This window comes from Lipotes vexillifer, unplaced genomic scaffold (genome assembly GCF_000442215.2).
Source record: "Lipotes vexillifer unplaced genomic scaffold, Lipotes_vexillifer_v1.1 scaffold402, whole genome shotgun sequence".
NCBI classification, from domain to species: Eukaryota; Metazoa; Chordata; class Mammalia; order Artiodactyla; family Lipotidae; genus Lipotes; species Lipotes vexillifer.
Genome location: NW_006798409.1, coordinates 513,654 through 528,247, shown reverse-complemented (window position 1 = coordinate 528,247; position 14,594 = coordinate 513,654).

Below are 14,594 nucleotides of genomic sequence, written 5' to 3'. Positions count from 1 at the left end.
CAGTGTTTCCGGTTGCAGGAAATGTTGTCACTTGTCCATTTGCCTATTCAGTTCTTCGACTTCCCTCTGCCTTGCTGCGGCCCTGCCATACCTGATGGTTGCCGATTCCCATGGATTTGGCCCCTTCTCTCCACATCCATCGGTGCAGCCTCAGTCCAGGGCACCATCTTGGATCAGCTGGTCTCAGATCTGATCGTGTTGCCTTCCAACCTCTCCTCCGCTTTACACCAAGAATAATTAAAAAAAAAAATTGTTGGCGTACAGTTGATTTACAATGTTGTGTTAGTTTCAGGTGTACAGCAGATTCAGTGATACATACATGTATATAAATCTATTCCTTTTCAGATTCTTTTCCATTATAGGTTATTATAAGATATTGAATATAGTTCCCAGTGCTATACAGCAGGTCCTTGTTGTTCAACGATTTTATTTATAAATGGTGTGTATCTGCTAATCCCAAACTCCTAATTTATCCCTCCTCTCCCACCTTTCCCCTTTGGCAACCACAAGTTTATCTTCTACATCTGTGAGTCTATTTATGTTTTATAAATAAGTTCATTTGTATCACTGTTTTTTAAGATTCCACATATAAGCGATATCGTAGGCTGTTTGATTTTTTCTGTCTGACTTACTTCACTTAGTATAATAATCTCTAGGTCCATCCATATTGCTGCAAACAGAGTAATTTTTTAAAAAAATGTGGATCTGATTAGGAAACTCAGAGACCCAGGGAAGCTGAGTGACTGCCCTGGGGGAATTCTGTCCTCCTGTCCATGAGCCAGGAGCTGTTTCAGAAGTCAGACTGGTGATGCCAGCTACTTCTGGGCACCCCAGCACTGCTCCAGTGATCTCCACATGCTGGCATGAAGTGCTAGAATGTAAATTTGAAAACAAGCTGAATTACTTACCATGTGAGTTTTTTGATCCTCTTGAAAGTGGCTGCTCTGGGGTTGGGCTGCCTGGGTTTGAATTTTACTTCCCTCCCTCACTCCATAAGCAAGTTACTTATCTTTACCTCATTTATTTATTTACTTTGCATCTTTATTAGAGTATAATTGCTTTATAATGGTGCGTTAGTTTCTGCTTTATAACAAAGTGAATCAGTTATACATATACATATGTTCCCATATCTCTTTTTTTTAACATCTTTATTGGAGTATAATTGCTTTACAATGGTGTGTTAGTTTCTGCTTTATAACAAAGTGAATCAGTTATATATATACATATGTTCCCATATCTCTTCCCTCTTGCATCTCCCTCCTCGCACCCTCCCTATCCCACCCCTCACAAAGCACCAAGCTGATCTCCCTGTGCTATGCAGCTCCTTCCCACTAGCTATCTATTTTACGTTTGGTAGTGTATATATGTCCATGCCACTCTCTCACTTTGTCACAGCTTACCCTTCCCCCTCCCCATATCCTCAAGTCCATTCTCCAGTAGGTCTGTGTCTTTATTCCTGTCTTACCCCTAGGTTCTTCATGACATTTTTTTCCCTTAAATTCCATATATATATGTTAGACATACGGTATTTGTCTTTCTCTTTCTGACTTACTTCACTCTGTATGACAGACTCAATACAAATAGCTCAATTTCGTTTCTTTTTATGGCTCATATTCCATTGTATATATGTGCCACATCTTCTTTATCCATTCATCCGATGATGGACACTTAGGTTGTTTCCATCTCTGGGCTATTGTAAATAGAGCTGCAATGAACATTTTGGTACATGAATGTTTTTGAATTATGGTTTTCTCAGGGTATATGCCCAGTAGTGGGATTGCTGGGGCATATGGTAGTTCTATGTATAGTTTTTTAAGGAACCTCCATACTGTTCTCCATAGTGGCTGAACCAATTCACATTCCCACCAGCAGTGCAAGAGTGTTCCCTCTTCTCCACACCCTCTCCAGCATTTATTGTTTCTAGATTTTTTGATGATGGCCATTCTGACTGGTGTGAGATGATATCTCATCGTAGTTTTGATTTGCATTTCTCTAATGATTAATGAAGTTGAGCACTCTTTCGTGTGTTTGTTGGCAGTCTGTATATCTTCTTTGGAGAAATGTCTTTTTAGGTCTTCTGCCCAATTTTGGATTGGGTTGTTTGTTTTTTTGTTATTGAGCTGCATGAGCTGCTTATAAATTTTGGAGATTAATCCTTTGCCAGTTGCTTCATTTGCAAATATTTTCTCCCATTCTGAGGGTTGTCTTTTCATCTTGTTTATGGTTTCCTTTGCTGTGCAAAAGCTTTGAAGTTTCATTAGGTCCCATTTGTTTATTTTTGTTTTTATTTCCATTTCTCTAGGAGGTGGGTCAAAAAGGATCTTGCTGTGATTTATGTCATAGAGTGTTCTGCCTATGTTTTCCTCTAAGAGTTTGATAGTTTCTGGCCTTACATTTAGGTCTTTAATCCATTTTGAGCTTATTTTTGTGTATGGTGTTAGGGAGTGATCTAATCTCATACTTTTACATGTACCTGTCCAGTTTTCCCAGCACCACTTATTGAAGAGGCTGTCCTTTCTCCACTGTACATTCCTGCCTCCTTTATCAAAGATAAGGTGACCATATGTGCGTGGGTTTTTCTCTGGGCTTTCTATCCTGTTCCATTGATCTATCTTTCTGTTTTTGTGCCAGTACCATACTGTCTTGATTACTGTAGCTTTGTAGTATAGTCTGAAGTCAGGGAGCCTGATTCCTCCAGCTCCTTTTTTCGTTCTCAAGATTGCTTTGTCTATTCGGGGTCCTTTGTGTTTCCATACACATTGTGAAATTTTTGGTTCTAGTTCTGTGAAAAATGCCAGTGGTAGTTTGATAGGGATTGCATTGAATCTGTAGATTGTTTTGGGTAGTAGAGTCATTTTCACAATGTTGATTCTTCCAATCCAAGAATATGGTATACCTCTCCATCTATTTGTATCATCTTTAATTTCTTTCTTCAGTGTCTTATAATTTTTTGCGTAACTACAGGCCAATATCACTGATGAACATAGATGCAAAAATCCTCAACAAAATACTAGCAAACTGAATCCAACAGCACATTAAAAGGATCATACACCATGATCAAGTGGGGTTTATTCCAGGAATGCAAAGATTCTTCAATATATGAAAATCAATCAACGTGGTACACCATATTAACAAATTGAAGGAGAAAAACCATATGATCGTCTCAATAGATGCAGAGAAAGTTTTCGACAAACTTCAACACCGATTTATGGTAAAAACCCTGCAGAATGTAGGCATAGAGGGAACTTTCCTCAACATAATAAAGGCCATATATGACAAACCCACAGCCAACATAGTCCTCAATGGTGAAAAACTGAAAGCATTTCCACTACGATCAGGAACAAGGCAAGGTTGCCCACTCTCACCACTGTTATTCAACATAGTTTTGGAAGTTTTAGCCACAGCAGTCAGAGAAGAAAAGGAAATAAAAGGAATCCAAATCGGAAAAGAAGAAGTAAAGCTGTCACTGTTTGCAGGTGACATGATACTATACATAGAGAATCCTAAAGATGCTACCGGAAAACTACTAGAGCTAATCAATGAATTTGGTAAAGTAGCAGGATACAAATTTAATGCACAGAAATCTCTGGCATTCCTATACACTAATGATGAAAAATCTGAAAGTGAAATCAAGAAAGCACTCCCATTCACCATTACCTCATTTATTTTCATCTGAAAAATGGGACAATAGTAGTTCCCACCTCACAGGGTTATTGTGTTATTTGAGACATTGTGTGTAAATTGCTCAGTAATCTCGGTGCTTCTGATGATGGTCAGTGTTCGGGTTGTGAATTTTGTTGCATTTTATAGTGATCCATGGGCAAATCAGGAGATCTTCAGGGTGAGTCTTTAAGACTTTGTTTCAGCTCTTTTTTCTTTCTCTCCTTTTAATCTTCCCTGGCACTCTTGAAGTTCTTATATCCATTGCATTCTTCAACATCACAGAGCACATTGTTTCTAGACTCAATTAATTCAGAAGGTATGACAATCTGAGCAGGTAAAAAACAGATGGAGCCGGAGGTGCCATAGAGATTATATGCAGTTTAAAAAACAACCTTCTTTTTCCAGATGAGAAAACCAAGACTCAGGAAAATGGAGTGACTTTGCTAAGTCCTTCAATTAGCAGCATCTCCAGGATCAGAAACCAGCATCAGAAAGCTCATGTCAGCCATTCATTCTTCTATTTATTCACCCCTTGGGAAAATATGCTCAGTGCTTTCTACAAGACGTCAGGAATGAGAGTCAAGCTCAGGTTCACGGCCAGCCATCTGTTCTACAGACAGAGCGTTAGCTGGGTAAACACACAGTGTCAAGAAGATGAAGGAGTGTCTGTTCTCTAGACAACTGAAAGAAGAAGCATTTGTTTAGTGCCTTCTCTGTTGACAGACATCATAAACCTTTTCCATACCTGCTGTGTCCTTGGTTCCTCACAGTAACTATTCTTATTATAAACAACCCCCTGGTTTTGAGCTGAGGTTCAGAGTGTCTTACTGACCTGCCAGGGAGGCTCAGATGTGGCAGAGACCACCCCCACCCCCTTAGCCTTCAATACCTCCCCCTTCACCAGGGCATGGTTGGTGAGCCCTCCCACGGTGCTTAAGGACCGGCAAAGCCTCCTGAGTCTCATGGGAAGCTCAGGACTGGCCCCGCCCAACTGCCCAAGGGGTCTGCCATCTTGTCTTTGTTCCACGTGCCACCACTTCTTTTCCAAGTGTTGACAGCATCTCTGTCTGCTCCTTCCCTGTCCTATGTGACCTTCTGGGACTTGGCCCTTTGTCATCTATGGTGTCCCAGGAATCTCCTGTTTAGCTGGGTCATCCAACCTGTCCTGTCCTGGCCAGCGCCATCTTGAGTTCACTCAAGTCTGCATCTGACGCCTTGAACAAGCGTCTGGCTTCAGAACACAAACCCCTCCAGGCCAGTCCAGCCCACTTTTCACCTCTCTTTACCTGAAGCCCTTGCAAAACAAGTTAACCCTCCAAAGAGTGTGGGTTCAACAGTCCGGGCATTGGCTTCTATCAGCGTGCATGCATGTGTGCGTGTGTGTGTGCACGTGTGTGTAAAGGTGTGATCTGAGGCTCTAAATAGAGGCTCCATGCTCAGTGGCAGCCGGTTTTTGTACGTTATCTGCCCTCGCCAAGTCTGTGAAGGGCAATAAGTAGAGCGAGGTGATGTTTGCCCAAGTGGGATGTGAGGACCAGTTGCCCCTAGTGTTCTCAGCCCTGGCCATGACGGTGTGGAGTCTGAGAGGTGTCCCTTGTCACCTATTACACAGCAAGTATGTGCCACATGTCACGCTTGGTGTGGTGGAAACCCGGGCTGCAGGAATGGTCTGCAGTCGCCTTGGTCAGAGATTTTCCGGAGCTCCACCTTTCAGGCAGGATACTTAGAAAAAGTGAAAGAAAGTGGAAGAGATCAAACAGCCTCTTGAATTTGGATGCATTTTTTAGAAGCAAGGACTGTGCCCACACTATTTAGAGTGATGTGCTCCACCCACTGAGCCCTGATACACCAGCTAAAGGTAAAAGACCGGGTCTGGGTGCTTCTCCTGGGCTCTCCAGGCTGAGCGTCTACGGCTCTACAGGAGATTAAATAATTAACAAGCCTGCTTGTACACAACAGCTGCTGTGCCTCCTTATTTTAAAAATAGACGGGATGTGTACCTTTTCTCCACATCTCCCATTTGGAAGTGTTTGTTTTCTCATTTTTTTAAGAATTCATTTTTGGCATTTGTCATATCAGGACTGACATTTTAGCAATTTCCCAAGTGATTGTCAGATTCTCCCAGGCTTCTCTTCCCTCTGTCCAGGCCCCTGCCTGGTGGGGAGGAGATGCTTAATAAACTAGTTGTTGGGTTAGGTGTTCAAGCAGAATGGTGGGGTGGAGTAGGAGATAGAGGGAACCGCAGGCCCCTTCAAGCACCCATCCCTGAAGCCTCTTTTCTAGATTTTTGTTGCCACTCATTTTTATGTCTGTTTGGTTCTATATGATCCAGAAATCTGTATGTGAACTTGGGCTGAGGTGTATTAGAGATAAACTCTCAAGGAGGTGTCTGGGAGGTGAAATATGCTTACATTCTCTGTTTTGAATTTGATGGAAGGATTTGTAGCTTGTGGGAACTTAGAAGCATGAGTTCCTCTATTTTCCTGCTTTTCAAGTATGACTCTGAGGAAAAGCCCTTTGCTCTCAGATTGGACACTGAGTGGTGAAGCTCCCCACCCCCCATGTGGGGCAAAGAGCCATGAAGCCTGGGTGAGCCCAGGGGACAAGGAAGCGGGGTATGTCCTCGTGCCTGCCGGATGGAATAGGGACAGACCAAAAAACTAGCTTTTAATTAAATAAAAAACCCCAATTCTCTTATCAGACATAATCAACCTTAAATATAAGTAGAAAAATGAATTCCATAGCCAAATGTAGCTTTTGGTGTCATAATGTTTCGCCTTGTCTCTTTGTCCCACTACCTCTGTACTCTGAAGAAACCCGTGCCCAATGCAGGCAGAGTTAAGGTCACCAGGGTGGCATTTACCCGGCCTGGCCCAGAGCTCCTGCCACACATATTCCGGGGGAGTTAATGCAAGGTCTTCAAGTCCTCAAACAGAGACAAACCAAAGAGGTAGTGATACTCTTAGTTAAATTCTGCTTTGGAAAATATCAGATGCTGGGGGCGGGTGGGGATTGATTTATGTTCCACCTCATCAAATAAGACATCAAGAAAAATCCAGCGTGACTGGAAATTACTTAATGCCAACCGAGGACCCTTTGTGGTCAAATTTTGCTTGTCCTAAAAGACAAGAAATAAAAATAAAACTCTATACTACTGAATGATACCTGAAAATGTTGTCTCCCTGTATTTGGGGGGAATTTACTAGACTCTTATGTCATCATATTTTGGGAGTAGGCATATGTATTTATGATGTATTAAGAATGGTATTTATCTTTAATAAAAATTAAATTATTATGATAGCAGAGTGCACTTAACTTGGTTCATTCTCAGTTGTCGATGATGCGATAAACTTGTGTTCTTCCTGAAAAGTCAGCAACGTAATATTTAAACTGGACAATCTTCCTTTTTCCCCCCGACATTGATGTTTTTTATATTTAGTTTGTTTGGGGAAAATATTTTAAAAATTCGACTTTGATTTTATATGTTTAGAAAAATATGCTGAACAACCTCGACACGCTTATCTTTGTAAGAGATGGGGATTTCTTGTTTCGCTTGGAGTTCGGAAGCAAAGAAATGGAGCTGTAACTCTTGCAGGGTCTTTAGGGTGCAGTGCCTGGGCGAGTGACAGGAGGTGAGGTATCCTGTTGGGAATCATAAGCCCGGGGTGTCATGAGGCAGGCATCCTTTGGAATTTTCTTTGTCTCAGGTATATTTATAGTCTTTAAAAGCTATGATTTAAGTTTAAGAAATCAAGCCTTGTGAATTGATATGATTGTACCTTTAGAATCTTCCCGGTAACTCATCTCTGAGGTATAGCTTGGATCCTTGATCTTTCAAAGTTCATTTAAATGGAAATAAAATGATTGAAACAGATGTGTTTTTCTTTGCCTTGAGCCATGTATTTGCCATGATTCCTGCGGTACCACAGACCCACAGGTCACTGTCCATCCATGCTTCCTGCAGGTGGCATCCCCAGCCCGTCATAGACACAAAACAGAAGTTGGAGGGGGCTTCCTTGGTGTCGCAGTGGTTGAGAGTCCGCCTGCCGATGCAGGCGACACGGGTTCGGGCCCTGGCCCGGGAAGATCCCACGTGCCGCGGAGCGGCTGGGCCCGTGAGGCACAACAACTGAGCCTGCGCGTCTGGAGCTTGTGCTCCGCAACAAGAGAGGTCGTGACAGTGAGAGGCCCGCGCACCGCGATGAAGAGTGGCCCCCGCTCGCCGCAACTAGAGAAAGCCCTCGTACAGAAACGAAGACCTAACGCAGCCAAAAAGAAATAAATAAATTTAAAAAAGAAGTTGGAGGGATCAGGCAGGGGGTGCAGGGCTGTGTGTCAGTGGGTGTGGATGCCTGTAGATGGGCAGAGAAGGGGATATCTTCAAAGTGATGCTGAAAACTTGGCCTCTGTGCACTGGTGCCGAATCGAATCTTGGAGAGTTTTGGGTGAAGTTGAAAAGAATAGCTTTATTGCTTTGCCAGGCAAAGGGGGACACAGTGGGCTTGTGCCCTGAAAAACTGTGTGTCCCAACCTGGGAGTGTTTGGTGAGGAGTTTTATAGCAATGGTTCAAGGGTGGGGTTGCTGATAAGGATCAGGGTGTGTGCAGGGCCTGCACTCCTTTAATCTGGCCTCAGGTGGTCTTCATGAAGAGCTTCTCTGGTTCCTTTAATCTGGAATGAAGAATGCTGACATCTTCCATTAGTTGGGGGTTTTAGTTTTGCAGAAGAGCTCAAAGATATTGTTATGTATATCCCTTGAGTGAACCAGGACCTGCCCCAAGGCTGCACTATTGTCTCCTGACTGCTCCTCCCCTGTCTCTGCATCCCCTCCCTTCCCTGATTAGCAACTGTTTGAATCTTCCCTTTGGGACTCAGGGAAGTTCATGGAGGCTGGAGTCTATTCCCTACAAACAAGAAATGGGGGACATGGAAAGGCTTCCATGCCGAGGAGCCCCACAGGGTCCTGCTTGGTTTCAAAAGTATGGGTGACCTTGCAGCCAGGCCTTTCCCCCCTCCAGTGACGAGGTGGGCCTGTCCCTGGTCCCCTAAAAGGCCTGACCTGCCTCACCTGCCGTTCCCCTCACAGACTCCACTCCCACTATTGTCTCTTTCCCCCACCTGCAGCTCCAGTCACCCCTCCCTTCTAGAACATTCCCATGATACACAAACCTGCTCTCACTTTCCACTCAAAGACAGCCCTCTGGACTTCCCTCCTTTTTCCAGTACTGTTCCCTTCCTCTATTTTTTCTTAAGATTATAACATCTCCAAAGAACAGCCATCCCGCCACCCATCCTCAGCTCCCGTTTTCTCCTCACCTGCCCACTGCACTGACATTTCTGTTGGACACACCAGTGCCCTCCACCTGACCAACACCGATGTCTTGCTGGAGCCCTTGGCCCCATCTGACACGGCTGAGCCCACCCTGCTCCCTTGGGTTCCCCTCCCGTCTTCCAAGACCACATGCTCTGCTGTATTTCCTCTCGCCTCACCTCTTGGCCTCTCCTTCCTGGTCTCCTTTGCTGATTCCACGTTCACTCCCCAGGCTTGCCAGCCAGCATTTGGAGCACTCCAGGGCTGAAACTTCAGACCTCTTCTCTTCTTTGCCATTGACTCTCGCTTGGAGTCAAATGACGTCTTTCCATGTGTATTAGTCTGCTCCAGCTGCCGTAACAAAATACCACAGACCAGGAGGCTTAAACTACAGAAATGCATTTGCTTTCAGTTCTGGAAGCTGAAAGACCTAGATCAAGATGTTGGCAGGGTTGGTTCCTTCTGAGGCCTCTTGGCTTGTAGACCACTGTCTTCTCCCTGTGTCCTTACGTGTTCTCTCATTTGTGTCCTATTGGATTAGGGCCCACCCTAATGACCTCATTTTACCTTAAAGACCCTATCTCCAAAGAGCAGATAACCTTATTTTCTCCTATTGAATTAAGTTCTCTGCCAGTGACAGAGGCCATGGACCATGGGGGCTGCAGTCCGCAGAAGGAGAGAGCATCTTTCCCAGCTTTTGTGTCTCCATTACTTCAAAGCTCTCTGACTGGTCTTCTTGTGTCACAGGCCCATGCCTTGGGTCAATCCATGTTGCCAGTGGCGAGGTTGGGGGCTGGGGGAGGAGCTCTGATGGACCACACCTGAGTTGTGGCTCATTCTCGGGGCCCTGCGGCCTTGAGGGGTCATAGGTAGTGACTAATACAGTCTCAGCAGAACCACATGGATTAGAGCCAGGGATACTTTGTCCTAAGGCAAGAATGCTACCCAGACCAAATAATAGAGGTGGTTTACCACGAAGATTGTTAGGCAATATGCCGAAACAAGAGGAATAAAGATGTAATGGAGACACGACAGAGTGGCGGGTGTGTGTCTGTCTCGGGGAGGATATTCTCGCTTTCTCATACCCTTTTTTTAAAAAAAAGATAATTAATTAATTAATTTATTTAGTCTGTGCCAGGTCTTAGTTGTGGCATGCAGGATCTTTTTTTTTTTTTAACATCTTTATTGGAGTATAATTGCTTTACAGTGGTGTGCTAGTTTCTGCTTTATAACAAAGTGAGTCAGTTATACATATACATATGTTCTCATCTCTCTTCCCTCTTGCGTCTCCCTCCCTCCCTCCCACCCTCCCTATCCCACCCCTCACAAAGCACCAAGCTGATCTCCCTGTGCTATGCGGCTGCTTCCCACTAGCTATCTATTTTACGTTTGGTAGTGTATATATGTCCATGCCACTCTCTCACTTTGTCACAGCTTACCCTTCCCCCTCCCCATATCCTCAAGTCCATTCTCCAGTAGGTCTGTGTCTTTATTCCTGTCTTACCCCTATGTTCTTCATGACATTTTTTTCCCTTAAATTCCATATGTATGTGTTAGCATATGATATTTGTCTTTCTTGTTCTGACTTACTTCACTCTGTATGACAGACTCTAGGTCCATCCACCTCATTACAAATAGCTCAATTTCGTTTCTTTTTATGGCTGAGTAATATTCCATTGTATATATGTGCCACATCTTCTCTATCCATTCATCTGATGATGGACACTTAGGTTGTTTCCATCTCCTGGCTATTGTAAATAGAGCTGCAATGAACATTTTGGTACATGAATGTTTTTGAATTATGGTTTTCTCAGGGTATATGCCCCATAGTGGGATTGCAGGGTCATATGGTAGTTCTATTTGTAGTTTTTTAAGGAACCTTCATACTGTTCTCTATAGTGGCTGTACCAATTCACATTCCCACCAGCAGTGCAAGAGTGTTCCCTTTTCTCCACACCCTCTCCAGCATTTATTGTTTCTAGATTTTTTGATGATGGCCATTCTGACTGGTGTGAGATGATATCTCATTGTAGTTTTGATTTGCATTTCTCTAATGATTAATGATGTTGAGCATTCTTTCATGTGTTTGTTGGCAGTCTGTATATCTTCTTTGGAGAAATGTCTATTTAGGTCTTCTGCCCATTTTTGAATTGGGTTGTTTGTTTTTTTGTTATTGAGCTGCATGAGCTGCTTGTAAATTTTGGAGATTAATCCTTTGTCAGTTGCTTCATTTGCAAATATTTTCTCCCATTCTTAGGGTTGTCTTTTGGTCTTGTTTATGGTTTCCTTTGCTGTGCAAAAGCTTTGAAGTTTCATTAGGTCCCATTTGTTTATTTTGGTTTTTATTTCCATTTCTCTGGGAGGTGGGTCAAAAAGGATCTTGCTGTGATTTATGTCATAGAGTGTTCTCCCTATATTTTCCTCTAAGAGTTTGATAGTTCTGACCTTACATTTAGGTCTTTAATCCATTTTGAGCTTATTTTTGTGTATGGTGTTAGGGAGTGATCTGATCTCATACTTTTATATGTACCTGTCCAGTTTTCCCAGCACCACTTATTGAAGAAGCTGTCCTTTCTCCACTGTACATTCCTGCCTCCTTTATTAAAGATAAGGTGACCATATGTGCATGGGTTTATCTCTGGGCTTTCTATCCTGTTCCATTGATCTATCTTTCTGTTTTTGTGCCAGTATCATACTCTCTTGATTACTGTAGCTTTGTACTATAGTCTGAAGTCAGGGAGCCTGATTCCTCCAGCTCCTTTTTTCGTTCTCAAGATTGCTTTGGCTATTTGGAGTCTTTTATGTTTCCATACACATTGTGAAATTTTTTGTTCCAGTTCTGTGAAAAATGCCAGTGGTAGTTTGATAGGGATTGCATTGAATCTGTAGATTGTTTTGGGTAGTAGAGTCATTTTCACAATGTTGATTCTTCCAATCCAAGAACATGGTATATCTCTCCATCTGTTTGTATCATCTTTAATTTCTTTCATCAGTGTCTTATAATTTTCTGCATACAGGTCTTTTGTCTCCTTAGGTAGGTTTATTCCTAGATATTTTATTCTTTTTGTTGCAATGGTAAATGGGAGTGTTTTCTTGATTTCACTTTCAGATTTTTCATCATTAGTGTATAGGAGGAATGCCAGAGATTTCTGTGCATTAATTTTGTATCCTGCTACTTTACCAAATTCATTGATTAGCTCTAGTAGTTTTCTGGTAGCATCTTTAGGATTCTCGATGTATAGTACCATGTCATCTGCAAACAGTGACAGGTTTACTTCTTTTCTGATTTGGATTCCTTTTATTTCCTTTTCTTCTCTGATTGCTGTGGCTAAAACTTCCAAAACTATGTTGAATAAGAGTGGTGAGAGTGGGCAACCTTGTCTTTTTCCTGATCTTAGTGGAAATGCTTTCAGTTTTTCACCACTGAGGGCGACGTTGGCTGTGGGTTTGTCATATATGGCCTTTATTATGTTGAGGAAAGTTCCCTCTTTGCCTACTTTCTGCAGGGATTTTATCATAAATGGGTGTTGAGTTTTGTCAAAAGCTTTCTCTGCATCTATTGAGATGATCACATGGTTTTTCTCCTTCAATCTGTTAATATGGTGTATCACATTGATTGATTTGCGTATATTGAAGAATCCTTGCATTCCTGGAATAAACCCCACTTGATCATGGTGTATGATCCTGTTAATGTGCTTCTGGATTCTGTCTGCTAGTATTTTATTGAGGATTTTTGCATCTATGTTCATCAGTGATATTGGCCTGTAGTTTTCTTTCTTTGTAACATCCTTGTCTGGTTTTGGTATCAGGGTGATGGTGGCCTCGTAGAATGAGTTTGGGAGTGTTCCTCCCTCTCCTATATTTTGGAAGAGCTTGAGAAGCATAGGTGTTAGGTCTTTTCTAAATGTTTGATAGAATTCGCCTGTGAAGTCATCTGGTCCTGGGCTTTTGTTTGTTAGAAGATTTTTTATCACAGTTTCAATTTCAGTGCTTGTGATTGGTCTGTTCATATTTTTATTTCTTCCTGATTCAGTCTTGGCAGGTTGTGCTTTCTAAGAATTTGTCCATTTCTTCCAGGTTGTCCATTTTATTAGCATAGAGTTGCTTGTAGTAATCTCTCATGATCTTTTGTATTTCTGCAGTGTCAGTTGTTACTTCTCTTTTTCATTTCTAATTCTTTTGATTTGAGTCTTCTCCCATTTTTTCTTGATGAGTCTTGCTAATGGTTTATCAATTTTGTTTATCTTCTCAAAGAACCCACTTTTAGTTTTATTGCTCTTCGCTATCATTTCCTTCATTTCTTTTTCATTTATTTCTGATCTTACCTTTATGATTTCTTTCCTTCTGCTAAATTTAGGGGTTTTTTTGTTCTTCTTTCTCTAATTGCTTTCAGTGCAAGGTTAATTTGTTTATTTGAGATGTTTCCTGTTTCTTAAGGTAGGATTATATTGCTATAAACTTCCCTGTTAGAACTGCTTTTGCTGCATCCCATAGGTTATGGGTCGTCGTGTCTCCATTGTCATTTGTTTCTAGGTATTTTTTGATTTCCTCTTTGATTTCTTCAGTGATCCCTTCGTTATTAAGTAGTGTATTGTTTAGCCTCCATGTGTTTGTATTTTTTACAGATCTTTTCCTGTAATTGATATCTAGGCTCATAGCATTGTGGTCGGAAAAGATACTTGATACAATTTCAATTTTCTTAAATTTACCAAGGCTTGATTTGTGACCCAAGATATGATCTACCCTGGAGAATGTTCCATGAACACTTGAGAAAAATGTGTATTCTGTTGTTTTTGGATGGAATGTCCTATAAATGTCAATTAAGTCCATCTTGTTTAATGTATCATTTAAAGCTTGTGTTTCCTTATTTATTTTCATTTTGGATGATCTGTCCATTGGTGAAAGTGGGGTGTTAAATTTCCCTGCTATGAATGTGTTACTGTCACTTTCCCCTTTTATGGCTGTTAGTATTTGCCTTATGTATTGAGGTGCTCCTATGTTGGGTGCATAAATATTTACAATTGTTATATCTTCTTATATATCTTCTTTTTGGATAGATCCCTTGATCATTATGTAGTGTCCTTTTTTGTCTCTTCTGATAGTCTTTATTTTAAAGTCTATTTTGTCTGATATGAGAATTGCTACTCCAGCTTTCTTTTGGTTACCATTTGCATGGAATATCTTTTTCCATCCTCACACTTTCAGTCTGTATGTTTCTCTAGGTGTGAAGTGGGTCTCTTGTAGACCGCATATATATGGGTCTTGTTGTATCCATTCATGCAGTCAGTGTTTTTTGGTGGAAGCATTTAATCCATTTACATTTAAGGTAATTATCAATATGTATGTTCGTATTCCCATTTTCTTAATTGTTTTGGGTTTGTTACTGTAGGTCTTTTCCTTCCCTTGTGTTTCTTGCCTAGAGATTGTCCTTTAGCATTTGTTGTAAACCTGGCTTGGTGGTGCTGAACTTTCTCAGCTTTTGCTTGTCTGTAAAGGTTTTACTGTCTCCATCAGATCTGAATGAGATCCTTGCTGGGTAGAGTAATCTTGGTTGTAGGTTTTTCTCCTTCATCACTTTAAATATGTCTTGCCAGTGCCTTCTGGCTTGCAGAGTTTCTGC